General features: G+C 49.5%; 1 long non-coding RNA gene across 1 annotated transcript in view; it reads left to right on the top strand.

Moving 5' to 3' along the window:
- Positions 1-10764, top strand: part of LOC122388129 — a 54454-nt gene extending 43690 nt beyond the window's left edge. The window contains exons 3-4 of the long non-coding RNA XR_006257736.1: positions 6490-6699; positions 9504-10764. This is a non-coding gene — a long non-coding RNA (uncharacterized LOC122388129). The remainder of the gene's footprint in view (positions 1-6489; positions 6700-9503) is intronic.
- The last annotated feature ends 13935 nt before the right edge of the window (positions 10765-24699 follow it).

Raw genomic sequence — 24699 nt, forward strand, 5'->3', positions numbered from 1 at the left:
TGCGCGGCCCGGCCCGTCCACAGCCATGATATTTATTAATCCATGATATTTGAGGGCCCGGCCCAGCCCGTAGCCCAGCCCTGCCCATGGCCCGTTGGGCTGGCCCGGCCCATGGCAAACACTGCCATTGACTTATAATGGGGAGGTCGCGAAATTGACCTGACCTTAGGTCACCGATATCAAAATTCCGAGATATACAAATTGTAGCTAAAAAGGACCTAATAACATCCTGCGACTTTCAAAGGCCTCCGACATCTACTGTAGCTCTGGCACGGTGACAAAGTTGCAAACAAGTCACTTGAGGTTGGGTCATTTAAAGTGACCTGGTGACCTGACCTTAAAAGTTAGGAGGTTCAAACTTGCACACCATGTGTAAAATTGATGGAATAGTCGTACCAAATTTCGCGGCGCTACGCGCCGCGGTTTTCCCGCTATTTGCATATTCGACCTTTGACCTGACCTATGACGTCATCGGTTTGACCTAGGTCATTAAAATTGGGTCACATGTTAGCTCCCTGATAGGGCTATGCAACACTGTTCGCCGCTTGTCGCTAGGTTGCGTGGTTCTCGAGATCTTGGGGGGGGGGGAAATGCCCCCTCCCCCCCCCAACACGGCGCGTTGCTCGGCAGAGCACAACGGGGCGCGGGTTAAATGATGACGCATAGTTTCCAAAATACATTTTTAGCAATTCTGATCGCATAGCGTAAAACAAAGACGTTATTAGACTTCCCGCGACGAGCTGCATCGAATTGATACCCATTTTTATAAAATATCACCTTTGAAATGTGACCTAGTTTGACCTGAACTTGCCCTGACCTTCACCAGAACGTAGCCTAAAACTGGCCTCAAAGGTTGCATAAACCACATAATCACATTTGTCATGTAAAATGGACCATTAACCCGCGCCCTGCTGGGGGTGGTGTTTGAACACCCCCCTTGTGGTTTTTCGCGAATATCTCAAAAACGGCGGCGCGGAGCGCCGCCGTTTTTGGTACACCTTATTATACATCAATTCTACACATGTTGTAAAAATTTCAGACCAAGGTCATTCAAGGTCAGGTCACCAGGTCACTTGAAGTGACCTCACCTCATAAAAAGTTTCAATGTCTGTCATAGCTACACCGAGTGACCGATCGCTTTGAAACTTTCAGCGATTGCTAAGAGCAATAGCATGTACAAAATGTATATCTCAGAATTTTGATATCGATGACCTAAGGTCAGGTCAATTTTGCGACCTCCCCATTATAAGTCAATGGGAGAAAATTGAAATGCGCCTCTTTTGGACGAAAGACATTATAAACGCTCACAAACACTGAATTACAAGTAGTTTAGACACACTGAACATGAAAATGGTGTCCGTGACCCTTGTTTATGCCCTGAGGTCATCTTAGGTCACGAATAATATCTAACAGTTTTTCGCAAATAACTTTTGATAGAGGCATGCTAGAGCGATGAAAACGCCTTAGATGTGTTCAGCTCGACGATACGGATCGACTGATATGCAACATGACCCTTTCCGGTCAGGTCATGACCTTGACCTGAGGTCAAATTTTCAAGTTGACCTTTCAAGGTCAAGTTATAGTTCATTCGATGCGTCTTGACGAGAGGAACACGATGCCGGTAAAAGTAAGCTCGTACAGGGCTTGGGGCAAAAGTTATTGCAGAAAAACTGTTTCCGAAAAAATCGGCTATTTTTGCAGTTTTTGCCCCCTGCAGGCAAAACCGTTGACGTTAGGTCAAATCTGAGGGTATTATTCAGAAAGGGCGTTAATAGGGCTATCGAATGCGCTTTTCCGCGGCGCTGTAGCTCTATTGGTTCCCAAGTTATGCGTTGGCTTCTTGGAAATTTTCGACATTCGACCTGGAAGTCGGCGAAATTTTGCCTTCAATGACCTCTGGTGACCTGACCTTTGACCTGACCAAAAAATTGACCTAAGTAATTTTGTCATTATTTTTGACGCTCTTTCGAACGCCGCCTTCTGCGTATCGCTACGTGGCCCAGGAGCCGAGTTACAAGGGGGGGGGGTGTTCAAACACCCCCCCAGCAGGGCGTGGAAATCCAGGACCCCCAGCCGGGCGCGGGTTAACACGCGCGCCGACGGGGGGCGGATATCCGCCCCCCCTCAGGTTTTATGACGCATCTAACCTTGCAAGGAGTGCATCGAATCACGATTCTGTGTGCTTGAGATAGTTGGAGATCATTCCCGGCGCCAGAATAGCAGTTTTCATTTTTTCCCGTTGACTTATAATGGTGAGGTCACGAAAATGACCTGACCTCGTATGACCTTTAGGAAAAATCCGAGATAAATAGGTTGTGAGACTCATAATGGACACTAGATCCTGCAAGTTTCATTTCCCTGTGACATCTCCTCTGGCAGTGAGGGCGTTGCGAAGTTGCGACATCTGAAGACCGTGCAGAGGTTCACTTATGACGTCATACGTCAGTGACCTGACCTGAACAAAAAATGCGGTTGGTGTCAAAAGATGCGGCTTGGATCAAAGGTCAGGTATGCCCAGTTTAAGTTCTCTATCGCCAGCGTGTTCGGAGCTATCGCGAAAAAAACATATGGGGGGGCGGCACCCGCCCCCCCTCGGCCGGCGAGGGTTAAGGCTAATATATCAAAAACCTTCATTTTTGATTTTTTTAGAGTCAAAACTCAAAAATGTAAAAATCCGAGAAGGCCGTTTTGTAGCCCTATCAATTCTACACCTTTTTAGTCTTGATCATTTTTTCTGTATCTTCAAAGCTGTAGGCCTGACAGCTCTTCTCGCGAAGATCTTTTTTCGGTCGAAAATGGCAGAACACGACGTCATTCTGACGTCATTTGTGGCCAACCTATAATAGCCTCTGGAACATTTTTGGTCGCAATGTGTGAAATTGATGCCCGGAGGGGTCCTGAAAGTTTAGTGGCGATATCTCCAGCCGTTTAGGAGATATCGACGGAAAAGGACAGGGGGGCCGTTTCGCCCCCCTACCCTACGGGGCGCGGGTTAACCCTCGCCCGCACATGGGGGGTGGGTGGTTGCCACCCCCCAGGTAGTCTTTCTGCTCTGCACTCAACATTTTTAGAGCTAGAGGGCTGATTTTTGGTATAGCTGCTCCTCTATCCTTTTTTGAAATCCTCTTAAAATTTGAAGTTTCTGTGATTTTTGGTTTCGGAGATATGACCTTGTTTTTCAGGTCATGTCATGACCCAAATGGCCAATTCTCAACATCTTGCGTTTGCCATGGGCCTTGTGAGCTTTTGACACCTTGATTTCGGCCTTTTTTGCCAGTCTTACCTCCCACCTATCATGGTACATGTTGTTCGATGATATACAGGGGTCAAGGTCAGGGTCAAGTTCAACCTAGGTCATCTAAGATAATTGCGTTTTAGGCAAGCTGAATTTACTTTTTGTGAAGTTTTTGACTGCATTTTTGGTAAAAGCTTCTCAGATCATGATTTCATGTAATATGGACCCAAAAACAATCGGTGCACACATCAGTATACACACAGACACACACAGACATACAAATACATATAACTGACCTTGACCTAACTTGACCTGAAATGACCTCAGCAGCAAAATTCTAGTCGGGTAGTGTGACAAGGAGGTTCTAGCTGGCTTGGCACCAGAAAACAGCATCGTCATCGGTATTTGATAAGCAGCGCACTTGATATCCAACGGTGACCCAAAACAGCAACATTTTTTAGTTTGACCTGACCTGGAAGGTCAATGACTGACCTGAGAAGGTAAAACTGGGTATCATTGGATTCGTCTCTTCCCAAAGCATCTTTTTGGTCTTTACCGCTAAGCTCTATCTCCAACAGGAACGAAATGGCGCGGGGGGTGGCAACCCCCCCCCCCCATGTGCGTTCTAGGATGGGAAAATGGCATGTGCTGGCGAGGGTTAAAACCCGCACCCCGTAGGGCTACTGGCGGACCCTACCACCCGTAGGGTGGGAGCCGTTTGCCCCCCCCCCCTAAGATCTCGGGAATTTACCGGCCGATTTTCAAAATTCAAACGGCGTTCGATAGCCCCATCCGGGAACTACCTTGTGACCAAAGTTCATTGACCTAGGTCAAACCGATGGCGTCACGGGTCAGGTCAAAGGTCGGATTTTCACCGTTCACAGGCATTTCAAGAAATGTGTTGTGAAATCAAGTAAATTGGTAAGTTATTGAAAACCATCGATGGTACATTGTTCGTCAAACACATACTTCGCTATCTGAGGTCACTGATACCAGGTCAGGTCACAGGTCAGGACACTGGGGGGGGGGGTCACAATATTAAAGTGTCGTGTGATACATGTTTTATGGTCCATTTTGTTTGACAAATGCGATTATGTGGGTCAGGCAGCCTTTGGGGCCAGCTAAGGTCACGTTTTGGTGAAGGTCAGGTCAAGGTCAGGTCATATTAGGTCAAATTTTAAAGTTGATATTTTTCATAAAATGGTTCTTGATTCGATGCAGCTTGTCACAGGGAGTCCAATGGTGGTCTTTATTTTGCCCTACGTGGTCTAGAATTGCCAAAAATTTAGTTTGAAAATTTGATGTCATCATTTTTGAACTTAGCCATCATTTTTTAACTTGGCCGCTATAACTTGGCCAAAAAACGAGATATCGATCTGAAATTTGGTATGTAGATAGAAGACGGTAGGTACTATCGTATATATTCCGTTTTTTTCGAAACTCAAAAAAAAAATGGCTAATATCTCCAAAAAAAATGCATTTTTGGTTTTTGGGGGTCAAAACTCAAAAATTTTAAAATTCGAGATAGAAGTTTTGTAACCCTGTCAATTCTACACCTTTTATGTTTTTAGCATTTTTCTCTATCTTCAAAGCTGTAGGCCTGACAGTTCTTCTCGCGAAGGTCTTTTTTCGGTCGAAAATGGTAAAACATAACGTCATTCTGACGTCATTTGTGGCCAACTTATCATAGTCTCTGGAAAAATTTTTGGTCACAATGTGTAAAATTAATTCCCGGAGGGGTCCTGAAAGATTATTGGCGATATCTCCAGCCGTTTAGGAGAAATCGACGGAAAAGGACAGGGGGCGTTTCGCCCCCCCCCCTACGAGGCGTGGGTTTACCCGCGCCCCGTTGGGCTCTGCCGAGCAACGCGCCCTGTTGGGGGGGGGGGCATTTTGCCCCCCCCCCCCTATGATCTCGAGAACCACGCAACTTAGCGACAAGCGGCAAACGGTGTTGGATAGCCCTATCAGGGAACTACCTTGTGACCCAATTTTATTGACCTAGGTCAAACCGATGACGTCACAGGTCAGGTCAAAGGTAGAATTTTCACCGTTTACAGGCATTTCAAGAAATGCGTTGTAAAATCGAGTAAAATGCATTTCATTGAAAATCATTGATAAGCAAATGTTCTTCAAACACATATTTTATTATTTGAGATCACTGATACCAGGTCAGGTCACAGAGGTCAGGTCACTGGGGAGTTACAATATGAAAGTGTCGTATGATACATGTTTTATGGTCCATTTTACATGAAAAATGCGATTATGTGGGTCAGGCAGCCTTTAGGGCCAGCTTAGCTCACGTTTTGGTCATGGTCAGGTCAAGGTCAGGTCAAGGTCAGGTCAAATTAGGTCAAATTTCAAAGTTGATATTTTGCATAAAATGGGTATCGAATCGATGCAGCTCGTCACGGGGAGTTCAATGGTGGTCTTTGTTTTGCCCTACGTGGTCTAGATTCGCTAAAAATTAAGTTCAAAAATTTGACGTCATCATTTTTGAACTGTTTTTTTTTTTTCGCTATAACTTGGCCAAAAAACGAGATATCGATCTGAAATTTGGTATGTATAAAGGAGAGCGCAGGGACTATCACATATATTCCGTTTTTTTCGAAATTCGGATTTTTTGTTTTTTGTGTTTTTCTAAAAAAAAAATGATTTTTTTTGGGTCAAAAACCCAAAATTTTGAAAATCCGAGCTAGCAGTTTTGTAGCGCCGCTTTTTGTCTACTAGACCATTTATAGATATTTGAAATTGCTTGATAACTGTAGATTTGGTGAGCGTTTCAAGATTGCATGTTTTTTGCTCATTTTTCTCGAACATGACCTCAGTTTGACGTCAATAACTCCTGACCTAAGGTGACCTAAGACTTGAAATTTGGTGTGAAGGTGTCAAATTGATGCCCGGGAAGGTACTGAAAATTTGGCGGCGTTTTCTTGCTATTCAGGAAAAACCACAGGGGGGGGGGGCAAATTGGCCCTCCCCCAAGGGGGCGAGGGTAAATTGTGATTTTTTTGTTTTCCCTATATGTCAAAGACCCTTTATCATTTTATTCGTTGACTATTCTGTTACGGAAAGTCACAATAATTTATGAAATTCACATCGTTTTGATTAAATACATATTCACTAAGACACGGAATCATCACAGCATTGTAGCCACAAACAGTTTGCACTTTGTACTTCCTACACTTGTAAGTGTACCTACACTTATGTTTGAGCTAGGCAAATGCCTGACATTGGTTCAATCACCTTTCCAGCACAAATTACTACTATTCCAAGTCAACTTCGTGGTGCCATGATCAGGGTGGGCTCCAAAACTATCATCCTTCCGGCCGGAGTCGGTATCGGCGAGCTGACTGGGCTGCGGATCTCAGGGGAGACTGTGGAGCGGATATCAATCACCGCCGCCGACCTCCCGCGACGGATAGGGTTTCTGCCGGAGGGCCTCAAGTGCCTCAATGTCAGAGGTGAGATACCACGGATCGATACATGTAATGCCGGTATAATGGACAATGCATATGGATATACAAATGGACAGGGAGACGGCAAATGGACGAACCGTTCGAATTCAGCCAACATCTTACATCCTTGTTTGTGTTATATGGTACTATTAGAGTGATGCAATGCATGCATTTGCATATAGTGTGAGCATCAATTGCATGCATGAAATATTATTGTAGCAATTATTGTAATTTGAAATAGTTGGACTGCAACCACTACGAACCATATATTTACGTAGTTTACCAACCTGATCCGTTACTATACAGGGTGTCCCGAAATTGATGCGCGGTTGTTTTATCCTCAATAACTTATCAAGTGCTCGAATTTATTTCACGGCTTATGTGTTATCGTAATCCCCATTCAGTTGCATACACGGCATATTGCACTCTAGCGTGTCACGTTTCAGGTTGTCAAGAGTCTCTCCTTTGAAACAACGCCATGCCGTTTATATCTTCTGAAACAGCCTCTTCTCTGAGCTAGCCCTGGAAGCTTGCTGAGCTCTTTTCTGACGATTGTCCAGATAATTTGAATCGGGGACAGGTCCAGACTGTTGGCAGACCATGTCCCCATCTCCCAGAGGCCTGGGAGCCTCGCTCGGCACCAGTCCTGGGTCTTCCTGGCGTGATAAGTTGGAGTCCTTTCTTGCTGGAAAATGGCCCTGGACATGTCCGACAAAAGTTTGACTCTGGTTTTTGAACCATTTACCTTTTCCCTCAGCATCTTTGTGGCATCAGTCTTCTTCAGCACCTCGCTGACATAGTAATAAGCAGTCACGGTCTGTTCCCGAGGCACCTCGTGAAGCTCAGAGCGCCTCTGTAGCTCACCATGCTCCAAATGAGATTCTTCAGCAGACGTTTCACCGTCTCGACAGCGGACTCATCGGAGCTGCCGTTGGCCCACATTTCGATCGTTCTGGCAGTTAGGGGCTTAGAGACCACAAAGGACACCTTGTCACTGAAAAGGACGCATCTCCAGTCCTGAATGGTCCAGTTTTTGTGGGTTTTGGCGAAATCCAGCTGCCTGCACTTCTGGACCACGGTAGGCCAAGTCTGCATCCTGAAGCTGAGCAGCTTCAGCTTCAAGATAGTCTTCAAATACTGATGGAGGGTCGATTTGGATGCTGGGACATACATCTCATTCAGTTTTCTTGTCAGCTGTGTTGAATGGTGCTTTTTAAACCTCGCCGGCACAGGCCATTTTGCGTCCTTCGACGGCACAAGGGGGGGGGGTGGTACGAACCCCCCCCCTCGCGTTTGGCCCCTGATCGAGCTAGAGCTTCGCAGAAAAAAAACGAGCGTGTTGCCCGTCACGAGACGAAGCCGGTGATACCCAATTTTAAGGTCCTAGGTCATCGGGTGACCTTCCAGGTCAGGTCAATGACCCGAAAACCGGGAAAATCGGGACCTGTTAGAAAGTCGTAAAGAGTGGCTGCTATGTGGTTTTCCGGGGCGCTGATCACGAATATCGTGTCAGTTTTGATCAGAGATGATGTCTTTAAGCATTTAGACCAGGTCGGGTCAGGTCAGGTCATGTCAACCGGTAGGGGTTGTGACGGGTATTCGTAATACGTGTCAACCGCCTCTGACAGCTTCGTAACATGCTACGAAGGCACCAAAACTACTTCGTAAATGTTCAAATGGTTGCTAAATTCGAATTCAGCTCCAAAAACTAGCCTAGAAACATGTAAAACTCGAAAAAGTGAACCGAGGTCACCCGAGGTCACCAAAGGTCAATGACCTGACCTGACCTTCAGGTGACCTTGAAACCCACCCTAATGTATGGGAGCAACATCATATCACATGTTTGAACGTTTGAAACCACGAAAAGCTTGCAAACGCGCGGCTAATGCGAGCCGACATACGCCGAATCGCGATTCCGGCCAAACATGGTCTCGGAAAAGAGGTCACAGGTCAAAGGTCATTTGGGTCAGGGTCATGAAATTTTCAGGGTAGGTGTAAAATTGATTAATGCGAGGGTACTAAAAGTTTCGTCGCGATCGGGCGCTTTTTACGCGAGTTATTCGCGAAAAACCTTAGGTGGGGGGGGGGGGTTGCATCACCCCCCCCCCCCCCTGTGCCGGCGAGGGTTAAAGGTCGACTTTGCAATCACGATTTTCGCCACTCGGCTGAAGGCAGTCTTCCGCCCTCGACCTGTGCTGTTCTTGAGTGTCTCTCCTGATCATTTGCGGTCCATCCAAAGTTTAATTGTCGCAGAATTGACGCCCAATTCTCTGGCATCCGGTACCTGGGTCACACCGCCCTAGATCATCCCCACCGCGCGGTAGCGGATCGGTAGTTTGTGCCTTTTCACTTTTGGTGATATGCAGTTTCTCCACGTTGCCTGTCTGGACAAGAGTGGCCTCCCGCGCCCACTACCGGCCGCGGTCGGGTTAGTCGCTTGGTTCACGTGATCGTGTGACCAGCAAGATGTCAGTGGTGCCAGTGCCGGTAAAATTGCAGTTGTTCAGCACTCGGGAGGGACAACATAACATGCGGCACCAACCGCGCATCAATTTCGGGACACGCTGTACCTTGACTGGCTGCCTAGTGCCTAAACCAAACCAATGTGCCTTGCAAAAATCGTAATACTTATGTTGCTCATATTTGAATATTTACGTATGTATGCTGTTGCTAAAAATATCGTTGTGCAGCCGCTCGGCTGTGCTAGTGCTGGCTGTGTCAGTGTCTGACACTCTGGTGTCAGTGGTGCAGCGGGGAGCTGGCGGCAGCTCTGTCCGACTGCAGTCAGCTGACACAGCTCTGTCCGACAGGGCCGGAGGTGACGGAGCCGAGGTGGCCGGAATGGGACGAGTATGGTCTGTCAGTGTCGCTCCAGGGGGTGGCTGCCGACACCATCAGTCACCTGGCTGACCTGGGACGGACGGTCAAACGACTGTATATATACGGTGAGTAGCGGCAGCACGTACAGGCTGCTGATATACGAGCCCAGGGAATGGCGGACACCGAGTTGAGGTGTGCCGTTGTCGCACCTGGGGAGGGGTGCGATACATAGCCAATGTGCTTTGCGATATAATGAAGCTAAATGTGCTCCAAAATGGAGGAGGACTGTTCACTCAGTGACATATTCGTTCAGAGTTAGTTGATCATACTCATAACAATTGTGTTGCATTGTTCAATGAAGTTCAATGCATTTCCTTAACTGATTGCATATATCATATAATAGCACTGTTTTACCATTGTATACTGTGTCCATAAAACCATGTGAGTTATTAGGTGTTGTTTCGTTTTGTCATATTGTAGCACGCTACATCTTGACCATCTAACGTAGTATCTTTTCGGCATGGCCGGCCGGGTGACGCGCAGCTGAGCAGAGCGCTGCCGCACGCTTCCCTCCCTTGTCATTATTCCCTCCCTCCTCCCACCAGTACCCAGGTCCACCCTCCCCAATCATTTCTCACTGTCCGCACAGAATGGGCCGCCATTAAACTCCAATTAAGACAAGCACCTCTGAAGACAGTCACATTAGGATGAGTCATTGGTAGTCATTACAAAGCAGCTGAAGCTACAAGCAGACGTCGGCACGGCACACTGTGAGGCTGTGCGCAGGCTTAAGGCACGTAACACATTGGGTCTCACGTAGCCACAGACGCACCACAACAGTGAGTCACACCGCAACGGTACGTGCTGACCTTAGCAACAGCCTCCGGCAGTACAGACGTAGTTCCAGACGTCCCCACCGCGGACAGAAGGCGCTGCGTTACAGCCACGCCCGGGACGGTGGGCGGAGCAAGAGTGACGTCACAGGGGCGTTACGGCAGACGAAACGGAGTGAAACAAAAGTTTGAATAAAATGAAATTGAAAAATCTAAAGCTCGAAGATCACAAACCTTTCAGGGATTGCTTTATGCCAGCGATTGCTAAAATGATAAAGCACTCAACACGAAGACGATTCGACGGCCAAAAATTGCAGGCACAGAGGAGCAAGGTGACTAAACAGGACAGAGGGCGCCATCTTACGGACCCACCCACCAGAGGAAGACAGAGGAAGATGACGGCGCAAGGGCGTGGCAGTCACCCCTCCCCTCAAACCATAAAAGGGTACGCCACCCAACCAGAGAGAGTCACAGTCGAGCAGCCGAGAGTCACAGACGAGCAGCCGAGAGTCACAGTCTGCAGATGGAGCCGGAGACGCCATCTGGGAGCCGCCATCAGTTCGGGGTCACCCGCGAGAAGCCTCTTCAGTTCGACCGACCAGAGCCGGAGGACAGCAGCCGACGCTTGTGACCACACTGAGAAGCGGAAGCACAGAGGAACTCCAGAATGTGAGTGTTGTTGAAAAGTCTGCTCAATCCCCGATGTTTTTCTCAACGACAATGACAATCCAAAAAAACAATGTAATAAGATCAGACGTTTCGACAACAAAGTGCCTTCGTCAGTGGAAACAAGATATAGGCTTTACATTGATAAAAAATATAGAAGACAACCAGCCTGCACGAAATACAGTTTTACCTTTTTGAAATATAAGTGATATCTAATCTCGCACTAAAATGATATATCGTTCTTCTGTTTAAACTATTCTGTAAGTCATAATCACAGCATTGGAATTGACACATTGACACATGATAACAGAGACACTCCTATAGATATAGCTATTTGTTTTTAAGCACCATTTTCGCACCTATCCTGGACCAGCTGTAGAAGCCTGGTTTTATGTTAACAGTGTCTTCAAGTAAAATATATGCAGCTTCCATGGCTCTCCTAATCGGTTTTGACATGCCCTTTTCCATCACTGTAGCTGAGTCCCAAGCTGGAAGATAATGACACTTTTCTATATGAAGCACCATCGCATTGGACACATTATGATTTCGAACATCACGTTTGTGCTCTTGAAGTCGTGTCTTTAAACCCCTCCCCGTTTCACCGACATATGATTTTGAACATGGTCCAGAACAAGGTATCTTATATATAACACTGTTGTCTGATGTGTTCACCATCTTCGGTCGCACTAAATCTTGAATCTTTGATCCTGAAACGATGGCTACATTGGTTCCAGCTGATCGTAGACTAGTCGCTATTTCGTTCGCTTGTTTCGAGATGGGAATCGTTATGAATCGTCCTCGCTTCTTTTGTTCTTGTTTTTGTTTCTTCTTTTCTTCTACACTCTTCCTCCTTATTTCTTTCGCCTTGTTTTGGAGCCGAATTAAGTAACCTTTTGGATAATGAAGTCTTGTAAACGTTTCGTATATATGGATGACCTCTTCGTCGAGGAATTCTTCGCTACAAATCCTGAATGCTCGGAGGAAGAAGCCGATGACTATGCCACTTTTTACGCGATCGCTGTGTCCTGAAAGGAAGTGGACGTAGTCTTCTTTATTTGTAGGCTTTCTGTATACCTTAAATTTTGCTGTACTTCCGCACCTAATAACCAGTGTGTCCAGGAAAGGAATCGTTCCGCTGTTTTCGGTTTCAATTGTGAATTGGATTTTCGGATCGACGGCATTCAGGGCAATAACCTTCTCTTTCAGGTTCATATCGTGTGGAACTATTACGAGCACGTCGTCAATGTAACGAATCCAGGTGCACTCAGGACCCATGATATGTTTGTACTTTTCTTCCTCCAGGTTTTCCATGTACAAGCAAGCCGCTACTGGACTTAACCCGCGCCCCGTTGTGCTCTGCCGAGCAACGCGCCCGGTTGGGGGGGGCATTTTGCCCCCCCCCCCTAAGATCTCGAGAACCACGCAACATAGCGACAAGCGGTAAACGGCGTTGGATAGCCCCAACGGGGAACTACCTTGTGACCCAATTTTATTGACCTAGGTCAAACCGATGACGTCACAGGTCAGGTCAAAGGTTCAATTTTCACCGTTTACAGGCATTTCAAGAAATGCGTTGTAAAATCGAGTAAAATGCATTTCATTGAAAATCATCGATGGGGAAATGTTCTTCAAACACATATATTACTATTTGAGGTCACTGATACCAGGTCAGGTCACAGAGGTCAGGTCACGGGGGGTCACAATATGAAAGTGTCGTGTGATACATGTTTTATGGTCCATTTTACATGACAAATGCGATTATGTGGGTAAGGCAGCCTTTGGGGCCAGCTTAGGTCACGTTTTGGTCAAGTTCAGGTCAAGGTCAGGTCAAGGTCAGGTCAAATTAGGTCAAATTTCAAAGTTAATATTTTTGCATAAAATGGGTATCGAATCGATGCAGCTCGTCACGGGGAGTTCAATGGTGGTCTTTGTTTTGCCGTACGTGGTCTAGAATCGCTAAAAATTGAGTTCAAAAATTTGACGTCATCATTTTTGAACAGTTTTTTCGCTATAACTTGGCCAAAAAATGAGATATTGATCTGAAATTTGGTATGTATATAAAAGAGCGCTGGGACTATCACATACATTCCGGTTTTTTCGAAATTCGGAAAAATTTTGGGTTTTTCATAAGTTTTTCTAAAAAAAACAATTTTTTGATTTTTTTTTGGTCAAAAACCAAAAATTTTGAAAATCCGAGATAGCAGTTTTGTAGCGCCCCTTTTTGTCTACTAGACCATATAAAGAACTTTGAAATTGCTTGATAACTGTAGATTTGGTGAGCGTTTCAAGATTGCATGTTTTTTGCTCATTTTTGCTCGAACATGACCTCAGTTTGACCTCAATAACTCCTGACCTAAGGTGACCTAAGACTTGAAATTTGGTGTGAAGGTGTCAAATTGATGTCCGGGAAGGTAGTGAAAATTTGGCGGCGCTGCGCGCCGCCGTTTTCTTGCCATTCAGGAAAAACCACAGGGGGGGCCAAAATGCCCCCCCCCCAACGGGGCGAGGGTTAACGGAGATCCCATGGCTAAACCATTTGACTGAACGTATTCAGTGTCAGTCCAGTGGCGTATCCAGGGGGGAGGCCAAGAGGCCATGGCCTCCCCCTTTGGCATCAAACATGCAAGTGGGCCCTTTGGGTCACTTGAGTGCAGTGACGTACCCAAGGGGGGCCACGGGGCCCCGGGGGGCCCCTGGTCACTTGAGGGGCCCCTGATTATCTGAGGGGCCCTTGGCTACCTAAGGGGTCCCTGGTTATCTGACAGGCCCCTGGTTGTCTGAGGGGCCCCTGGTTATCTGAGGGGGCCCTGGTTACCTGAGGGGCCCGTGGTTATCTGAAGGAGTCCTGATTACCTGAGGGGCCCTGGCTATCTGAGGGGCCCTGCGTTACCTAAGGGGCCCCTGGTTATCTGTGGGCCCCCTGATTACCTAAGGGGCCCGTAATTACCTGAGACCCCCTGGTTATCTGAGGGGCCCCTGGTTACCTGAGGGGCCCCTGGTTATCTAAGGGACCCCCAGCTACCTGAGGGGTCTCTGATCCCTTGGGTGGCCCCTGGCCAGTGTCCTGAAGAAACCCTGGTCGCCCAAGGGGCCATGTTTACCCGGGGATTACCTGGTTATATGAAGGGCCCCTGCAGTCACATGAAGGCATTTAGGTACCCGTGGAGCTCCTGGTATAACCGGCCCCCGGTTATCAGAAGGTCCCCTGGTCACCTGGTGGGCCCCTGGTCAATTGGAAGGCCCCTGGTCACCTGAGAGGCCCCTGATCACCTGAACAGCCCCTGATCACTTGGATTCAACGGCATAGCCAGGGGCGAGGGGCACATGTCCGTTATAAGGTTTAGGGTCCCCTTGGGCCCGAGGGACCCTGCTGGCAGCAGAGGGTTCGCGCTGGCCACGCTTCAACTGGAAAGGACACCACAGGGCTTGTGAGAACACCCCATGGTCTCTTGTGTAGTCACACTTATCTCCAGAAGGGCCCCACGCCGGGTTCTGGGGGACCTTGCCGGCCTCTGAGGGCCGTTGCCGGCCAATCAGGGATCAGCTGTAAGGGCCCCATACCCGTTTATTATGGCTGTCACCGACGAAAGTGCTCGGACAAACCCGCGCTACCGCTGTGCCGCCGTGATAGCCGGCCGGCCGCCGTGCCACCGCGGCGCCGCCGCCGCTCGCTGCAGCCGTCCCGCCGCCGCACCGCCGTCACCCCGTCCAGACTCAGGATGAGTTGTGAGGCATTGTGCAGGGCGGGGCCGCGAGCAGACGCGGCCGGCGGTCGGTACGCGTGCCGCCGACGCTGCCGAGCCGCAGCAGCGCCGCGGCCGCCACCGAGACCGAGATATAAATTAAAGACACGTCGTTTTAAGGCACGTAGGCCGCCAAGCTGGCGCCTTCAGCCACCTCCCCGCTGCAGTGCAAGTTCGCACTCGTTTTGCACACGTCTTAAGCATTGCGTATAAAATGTGGGTCACGTACGACCCCGGCAGAGTCTCACTTCGACCGTCGCGCTGTGCGCACGGACTGATCTGCCCCGCTCGACGCCTCGCCCGGCTGAGCGGGGACAGAGTACAGAAGCACGCGCGCAGACCGACTCTCCTGCGCGCAGCCGCGCCCGGCGGGGCAGTGTCAGTGCTTCAGATTGTACAGCGAATGTGAATTGTGCTCCGTGTCTGCGTGTTTTATCTACCGGTTTTCTTCACAACTGCTTCCGCTTCTTGCTTCGCGTATACTTCAATAAATCCTCTACGGGAAATCTTCACGTCTATCTACTACTGAAAATCGCCGAATATCAAAAACCCAGGAGCTCACATAGCAGGCGGGCGGGCTACGAATGTCGCACAAACTCACCGAATAAAATACAGTCCACATCCAACCAGAAAAGAACTCCGAGCGACAGTTTGTCGGCGACATTTGCTGGTCCTCCGGGCCGGATCCTGAACTATGGCAAGTGGAGAAGCAAGCCCGTCTCTAGAGCGAATGGGGGAAAGTGACAAAGAAGAAACCGCTGACATGGAAGAAGTACCAGCTGAACCAGCCGCTGCAGGTCAAGGACAAGCTGCAGTGACTACAGCCCGAGAAGAACCACGAGAAGGCCAATGCTCCAACGAGGAGTGGCGGCACCTCAGACAGGTGAGAGGTCGTCATCGGGCGGCTCTCACAAGGATTTTCCGGCGCGCTGAAGCTCTCGTGACAGAAAGAGCCTCACGCGTCCAGTTTGGAAATATCCGCAGATAAATGGACAGCGCTTTCCAAGCGTTGATGGCCGTTCACGAATGTATCTCTGGATACACACAGAATGAGGAAGAAAAAGAAAATGAGGCTCAGTACTTACCTTACCTTACCTTACCTTACCAATACGGGAATTTTGATGGCCACTATGGCCTGTAGGGTCCCGCTCGCATCGAGCTCCTGAACTGAGGACTCTCGTGGATACTAATCTGGGATGAAGTATTTGATTCGGTTCCAGTGATCGTCCAATCTGGCCTTGAACTGGTTGAGAGTGGATGCCAGGATCACAGAAGGAGGAAGCGCATTCCAGTCATTCACAGCTCTTGTTGAAAGTGCGTGTCTTCTGACTCTTGATTGGGCCTGGGGCTTCCTCAACTTCTTGTTGTGACCTCTTGTACCAACTCCAGGGGCAGGTGTGAAGAATTTCTCAGGTTGGACATCTAAACCTCCACTGAAGATCTGGTACATGGCGATCATGTCACCCCTTCTCCTTCGGTAGTAGAGGGATGGCAGGCTCAGGCATTTGAGGCGCTCCTGGTATGGTAGGTGCTTGATGTCCTGAACAAGCTTTGTGGCTCTCCTCTGCACTCGCTCGATCAACTTTTGGTCGGCTCGGTTGAAGGGTCCCCATATCAGGTTGCCATACTCTAAGTGGGGTCTTACAAGTGTCTTGAACAGCAAGGGTAGGGTAACCCTGTCGATACAAAGAAAGGATCGCTTGATGAGAGCAAGTAACTGGTTTCCTTTTGAGGATGCTGCAGCGGCTTGCATGCGGAACTTCAGCTCATCATCAAGGAAGATTCCAAGATCTTTCTCTGCACGAGTATGCTCTAGTTCGGCTCCACCCATCTTGTAGGTATGGCAGGGGTTTCTCGGTCCCACATGAAGTGACCTGCATTTAGCATCGTTAAATGGGAGCTGCCACCTGTCAGACCATGTGATGACCGCCTCAAGATCCCTCTGGAGTTCCTCTGACCCACTGCTGTGAGACACACTACGGTATATCTTTGTGTCGTCAGCAAAAATCTTGATGGCGCTGTCGACAACTCTGGGCAGGTCATTAATATATAATATAAACAGGGTAGGGCCGAGAACAGAGCCCTGAGGCACGCCGCTAGTGACTGGTGCCCATGGAGAGGAGCAGCCTCTCACCACAACCTGTTGCTGGCGATCTTGAAGGAATGAGGCGATCCATCTCTTGAGAGTTCCCGCGATGCCATAGCTCTCCAGCTTGCTCAGTAAACGCTGGTGGGGCACCGAATCAAATGCTTTTTTAAAATCAAGGTATATGGCATCGACCGGTTCTCCATTCTCTAAGCACAGAGACCAATCCTCGATCACTTCCAGGAGCTGAGAGGTGCATGAGCGCCTAGGCCTAAATCCATGCTGGTCGCTGTGCAGAAGTTGGTTGGCGGTGAGGTGAGTCATGATATGGTCTCTGATGAGTGACTCTAGTATCTTGCATGGTATGGCAGTCAGACTCACAGGACGGTAGTTGCCTGGTTCCTGCCTGCTACCCTTCTTGAAAATTGGGACAACATTGCCAAGCTTCCAATCATCTGGTAATGACCCAGTGTCAATGGATTTCTGAAACAGAATAGTGAGGGGCCGAGCCAACTGTCCAGCTGCCTCCTTCAATATTCTCGGGTGGATTCCATCCGGGCCGGGAGAACTGGAGGTTTTCAAACCTTGCAGTAGTCTTTCAACCATGGTCTCGGTGATATTGAGATCCACAGCCTCAGCAGGTGAGCCCCCGGGAGACAAGACTGGGACAGCGGCTAGATCTTCGTCTGTAAATACTGAAGAGAAGAAGTTATTTAGAACTGTAGCATTCATCGTGTCATCGGTGCACAGGTGACCATTTTCATCCTTCAGGTCCTCTATGCCAGGCTTGGTTTTCAGCCTCGAGTTTGCGTACTTCCAAAACACTTTTGGATTGGATTTCAGCTCAGAAGAGATTCTTTGTTCAAATTCAGCTCGAAGTTTCCTTGTGAGGCTGCGAAGCATGTTGCGACAGTGGCAGTATCGGGCATAATCGAAGGGATCTCCTGATTGTGCATAGGCTCGCCACAGAGAAGCCTTCTTCCTTTTGAGCTTCATTGCCCTGCCATTAATGTACAAGTTCTTGCGTGACCTGGGCCTTGCTGGTGGAATTGATTGTTTGATTGCATCTTGCAGGGATTCCTTGAAGAAGCTGTAGGCCTGGTGCACGTTGCTATCATGCATCCTCGACCAATCAACTTCCCCAACCAGGTCCCTCAAAAGGTTGTAGTTGCCCTTGTTGTAGTTTGGCACAGCATCAGGCGTCCGTCGTTCCGTGTAGCATGCTAATTCAAACCTCAGAGAAATGTGATCACTGTGACCCAAGCCTGGCATGTAAGTTAAGTTTCTCATCATGCCTTCTTCATTGGTGAGAAGCAAATCAAGGGTGCTTGGGGGATGCCCTGGTCTAAATCTGGTGGGTCTTGCCACATGCTGGGTGAGGAAACAGTCCTGAACACACTTGATCAAGTAGTGAGAGTAGTGGCCTTCTGGTTCTGGAGAGAAAACATTGGCCCAGTCAATTTGGGGAACGTTGAAGTCGCCTCCAATCAGCATGTGTGACGGTTTTGAATGTGATGCTTTCTTCAATACTTCTGTAAGCTCCAGCATGCTTTGATGTCTGTTGGTTGAGGGGCTTATATATATGCAGCCTATCAGGAGTTTGTCGCTGTTCAGTAAGTCAACATTGACCCACAGATGCTCAATGGTTGCTATGGTGCCAAATGATGTTTCTGCACAGCGTAGAGTCTCTTTCACATAGATGCAGAGCCCACGATACCCACTGCAACCCAGCCTTGGTTGGGTAATTTCAAAGTTAGTGTACAAGTTGTACCCGGCAATAGCGAGAAGTGCAGGTGAAAGGGGGAGCAGTTGTGCTATGGGGATTACCTCGGTTATCATGATGATGTCGGGCTCTGTACCTGCTATTTGCATGCACAAGTCATCACGCTTGTTCACTAGTTGATCTGCGTTTGTATAATAAACAGACAGCTCTCTTCTGTTAACAATCTTACCATGGCTTGTTCTCTGATAGCGTCAATCTTGAGAGCATGGGTTGCGTTCACTGTTTTCGGAGGCCTCCACTGCACCTCCAGTTTGGGTCGGTTCTTGACTCACTGTGACGGGGGTTCCCTGCGCAGCAGATGATCTGGTTACCTCAACCGAGGGTGGCACCTTGCCTGCCGTCTCCCCCTTTGAGGCCTTGCTTCTGCTGTTGCCAGCCTCTTTCCTCTGTCCAGAGGTTGTAGTGGAACCCTCATCTGGCACAGTCACTATCCTTCCCCTCTTGATCACAATGTTTGTCTCACCAGTTTGCCGTCGAGCAGTGAGTTCTTCCCTCAATCGCTTTCCTTCCTCCCGTTCCTTTTTGGATAAATCAGGTGTGACGTAGATCCTCTTCCAAGTAGTTAAATGCCGGAGTTGAGGTGCCATTTTCAGCAGTTCAGCCTTTGTTTCAACACTGTCCAGGGTGACAATCAGCAGTCTAGGTCTGTCTTCCAGCTTCTTCCCGACTCTGAATGATCTAGTAGGATGAACACTGAGGTTCATGCCTGCTTTGATGACATCTCTGAACAACTCCTGGTCTCTTACAGATCTTTCAGCCAGTGTTGCACAGTCGTCCTCAGGTAGGTTGTGGACCACCACATTTAGTTTCCGCTTCTCCCTGTCCATATAGCTGTCAAAGACACTGGACATCGCTCTGGTGGCCTCTGATGTGTCTTTGGCTCCAACCGTTGCTGGAAGAGTCTCAATCTTGGCACTTAATTTCTTTGACCACCTTGTCGCAGGTGCCTCGGACCATATCTGCATATGTTGCTTTTTGGTTGTGCTGGTCCTTACATATTCTTTCTAGTAGTTTGGCACTGTCGGACACCACCTTTTCTTGCTCTTTCATTGACTGGGCAATGATCTTCATGTGGTCCCTGACCATGTCGCCTATGTTTTGGACCTTACCTTCAAGTGCCGTAAGATCCATTCCGTCCTTCGGGGTTGCAGGACTGATCTCAACATCGTTGAGGATTTTTTTACACGTCTCACAGAGCCATGCCAGACATTTGTACTTGATCAATGCATCGTGAGCAAGCTTCGGTATGGCCTGGCATTTAATGTGAAACCACTGCTGACATCGGTCACACTGAACAGCCTTGTCTCCATTTACAACCTGGACTCCGCAGCTTGGGTTATTCGGGCCACCTCGGCAAATGGCTCCCTCACTGTTTGTATCGCTCGTGTCGCTGGATGATCGAGAAATTGAGATGTTAGCCTCACCAAATGGCTTAAATGCGCTCGTGTCCAGCTTACCTACTGCTTTGGCTCCAGCTGGTGCATGGGGAGTAGAAGCTGGTGGGTTTTTCTCACCTGATTCACCTCCCAGTCGACCCTCACTTCTATCTATCTTAGCACCACTTGCACCCGAATCATCACCCGAATCATTTATAATTCCAGAACGTTCAGTACCATCCCCACTCTCCACATGGTCGCGACCATCTTGGTCGCGACGCTCTGAATGCGGCGGTACTGACGCACCAGATGACTGTAGTGCTGAGCGTGTTCTTGTTTGCCTTATTTTCACCGGTGGAGTGCGTGTCATTGACATATCTTCATATGCTTTCTTCGTGAGAATTTCTTAACTTGCTGCTACCAACCAGTTTTACTTTAGAATAATAAATCGGAAAACTTAAGCACTCGGTAGAGGAGTGGAGGATCAGCTGATGGATAACAGCGCAGGTACGGTAGATAACGTTCTCGGGAGCTCGATGGCACGTCCGACCACTACGAGAGTCCGAAACCGAATCCACTTAAACGAACCTACTTAAACGAAGTTCGTACGGAGAAAGAGAGAATCGAGGAGAAAATCGAGACTTTCATGACAAGCACCACAGACGAACAACAGCTGACCTCTACGAGACAGACTGACTTCAGCGAGGATGGAGGAGGGCAACCTGAAGACGGCTTGGGACGCTCAGTGTCACGCATGACCCGTAGCGTCGCTCGCCGAGCAAGGTCACAGGTCAGTGGCAGCTCGGCGGCCTCTCATGCATCAGCTGAAGCCAGGATATCATCCAAACTGAAGGAGTTGCGTGTGCGCCAGCTGGAGCGAGAAAGGACACGAGAACAAGAGCTGCGCGAACAAGAACAAAGGATAAGGCAACAAGAACAAAAGATAAGGCAACAAGAACAAGAACTGCAATACGAGAGAGACCTTCAGAAAGCCAGAGATGAAGCTGAAGCTGCCCGACTGGAGGCGGACCTGAGGGAAGAAATGGAAGACGAGCTCAATGCAGACAGGCGAGACGATTTTGTGGATGAAAATCTGGGAGAACCAATCACCGAGAAAAGCGTTTCTCAAAGGCCGAACTGCTCCAGATCACAACTTCGTTTCTCCGAGCCAGTCTCCATTACGCCCAGAGAACCTCTAGAACCTCTAACCGAAATCAGAGAAGAACCTCCGCAACTAGAACCTCCACGAATGGCGCCCAGTCCCGGTATGTCCACAAGCCAGACATCATGGATAGATCAGCTGCGACCGACAGCTGTACCACGTCCGGCTCCTACGACATCCGCGTTCACTAAGAGCATCCCCCGTCTCCAGCTGCCGACCTTCTCAGGCAAGCCGTCTGAGTGGCCGCGCTGGGTCGGACTGTTCCGAGCGCTCGTGCACGACCAGCCATCGCTCAGCGACGCGGAAAGAATGGCTCATCTGCAAGCGTCAGTGATGGGACAAGCGCAAGAAGCCATCGCTGGCATGCTATTTGACGGCAACCTGTACCAACAAGCCCTCAAAACTCTACAAGATCGTTTCGGCCGAAGCACGGATGTGATTAAGGTACATCTCGAGAAAGTGTTCTCGGCTGAACCTCCTCAAAAGAACAGTGTTCGATCGTTGGAGTACTTCCATTCCGCCCTGCACTGCGCGGTCACGCTCATGCAGGCCCAAGGATATGAGGCGGACCTGTACAGCACAGAGAATCTCCGAAGAACGGTGGTCAAACTTCCAGAATATCTAGGGCGTGAATGGGGTAAACATGTGCTCGAACTCCACCCAAGACATCCATCACTCATCGACCTGGACGTTTGGCTGCTGAAGCAGGTCCAAATTGCATCGCTCTGCCAAACCACTGAAATGCCGAGTGACAGGTGGGGGAGAACCAGAGACCAGACAACTAAGCGAGCAGCGCATGCTACCGCAACTTCGTCACCAGCCTCTCCATCAACGGCACAGAAACCAGGTGGGAATGCGTCGTGTCCGAAGTGCGGTGGTGAGCACAGACTGCACCAGTGTCGTGAGTTCAAAAATATGGACGTAGAAAGAAGAATCGACCTAATATTCGACAAGGGACTGTGCCTCTGGTGTCTGCAAAGGGGACATCTCGCCAGAGAATGTCACAACACCAAGCTCTGTGGTGTAAATGGGTGCCAGAGACGCCATAATCAGCTGATACATGGCAGCACCAAACGAACCACGCCCCTCACCGACTGCTCGGGAGCCGTAGCCAGTCGGCCTGCCAATGAAACAACTTCAGCGGCAGAAGGAGAAGAGGTACGTGTGGTGGCTGCATCTACCTCCATCGGAAAGACGGGCGGAACTCTTCTACAAATCGTTCCAGTTCGAATCCATGGAAAGAAGGCAGGAACTCACCGTGACACCTACGCTCTTCTCGATTCAGGGTCAGAATCTTCCTTCTGCAGTGAAGCTGTGCTGAACCAACTGGGAATCACAGGACAAGACGAACAGCTGTGTCTTCAGACAGTGGAAGGAACTGGAAAACCTCAAGCATCAACTAGAGTGAAGCTAGAGCTGAGCTCTGTGGCCCCTGGGGAAACTCGAAGAATCATCGTGCCTGAGGCGTGGTCTGTTCCATCTCTCGACATCTCCATGCCGAACGTCTGCAAGAAGCAGCGGGAGAAGTGGCGTCACATCAAGGACTTGGACATTCCTCAGTGCTCCCATGGACAGGTGGAACTGTTGCTCGGAGCTAACGTCAGCGAAGCAGTCATCCAGCAAGAGGTCCGGGTGGGTCAACCAGGCCAACCGATAGCTGTACGTACTGCTTTTGGTTGGACCCTGACTGGCGCTGTGTCCGACCTGCACCCTGGAAAACATGGACGAACTAGAAGAGCGATGTTCATCCAGAAAGGCTCCGCTGCTGACGAGGAACTGGACAACATGCTGAAGGACTGGTGGACAACTGAATCCTTCGGAGCCAAGTATGAAAGGTCAGTGTCACAGTCGAAAGAAGACCGTCGAGCGCAAGAGCTTCTAGAATCAACAACCACCAAGTTAACCGGCAACCGCTACGAGACTGGCCTCCTCTGGAAGACCGACGACGACACGCCGTTTCCAGACAGCAAGGTGATGGCTACAAAGAGACTACACGGCACCGAGAGGCGTCTGGTAAACGATCAAGAGAAAGCAGCAGCTTACCAGGCCACGATCGATGCATATGTAAAAAAGGGCCACGCCAGAAAGCTGTCCAGGGAGGAGGCACAGCTCCGGCTACCCAGACGCTGGTTCCTACCACACCATGCCGTGACTAATCCCAATAAGCCAGGCCGCTTCAGGATAGTCTTCGATGCGGCAGCCAGATCGTACGGAACATCGCTGAATGACAAGCTCCTGACCGGACCAGACCTGCTGAAGAACCTCACCGGCGTCCTGCTCCGTTTCCGAGAAGAAAAAGTCGGCATGGTGGCAGACATCCAAGAAATGTACCACCAGGTCCGTGTCATCGAGAAGGACCGACCTGCGCTCAGCTTCCTGTGGCGCGACCTGGATCAAACTAGAGAATCAGACATCTACGAGATGCAGGTGACCATCTTCGGCGCCAAATCGTCTCCAGCGTCTGCCAACTACGTCCTCCAGAGAACAGTCGCGGACCATGGAGAAGACTGCGGGCTGCCAAAGAAGGCCGTGGAAACTGTGAAGAACAGTTTCTACATGGACGACTTCTTACGATCAGAAGAACATGAAGATGATGCATTGAAGACGACGAAGCAGGTGACAGAGACACTCTCCCGAGGCGGCTTCCATCTATCCAAGTGGGTAAGCAACTCGCGGCGCGTCCTGGAGAGCATTCCCCGAGAGAAGCGCGCCCAGCCGGAACTAGACCTCACAGAAGCGGAGCTGCCACACAAGGTGCCTTGGGAGTGGTCTGGGATGCTGAAAAGGACAGGCTGAGCTTCAGATTCCGAGACTCAAGCGTCCCGATGACAAAGCGGGGAGTCCTCCAAAGGACTGCGTCGATCTTCGATCCTCTGGGGACCGCCGCGCCCTTCGTCATCAGAGCCAAAATATTCATGCAGCAGCTCTGGACCAAGCAACTGGACTGGGACGACGAGCTGGATCGTGAGGAGCAGAAAGAATGGGAAGAATGGCTCCAAGAACTGCCAGCACTGAGAAACATCAGTGTCCCACGCTGCCTCCGTCCAACATCAAGTGACACAATTGCGCGCGAGCTTCATGTCTTCTGCGACGCATCAGAGGGAGCGTTCGGAGCAGTCGCTTATCTCCGTACGACCTTACCAGACAGCACGCATCACTGCTCGTTCATCATGAGCAAGACACGAGTTGCACCGCTGAAGAGACTATCGATCGTCAGACTGGAGCTGCAGGCAGCAGTGCTCGCAGTGCGCTTGGTGGACGCGCTCCAAAAGGAGATACCAGATCAAGTCAAGAAGGTCACCTACTGGAGCGACAGCGGGGTCGTCCTGCAGTACATCAGCAACGAGAGCAGACGATTCCATACATTCGTCTCAAACAGAGTGGCAGAAATCCACGACCTGTCAGACAAAGGTCAGTGGCGTCACTGCCCAGGACGACTCAACCCAGCCGATCTGTGCTCCAGGGGTGAGACAGTGAAGGAGCTCGCCGACAACCCTCTCTGGCTATCCGGCCCAGACTTCCTCCGAGGCGACGAAG

The sequence above is a fragment of the Amphibalanus amphitrite genome, unplaced genomic scaffold (assembly GCF_019059575.1).
Source record: "Amphibalanus amphitrite isolate SeventyFive unplaced genomic scaffold, NRLGWU_Aamphi_draft 000309F_arrow, whole genome shotgun sequence".
Lineage (NCBI taxonomy): Eukaryota > Metazoa > Arthropoda > Thecostraca > Balanomorpha > Balanidae > Amphibalanus > Amphibalanus amphitrite.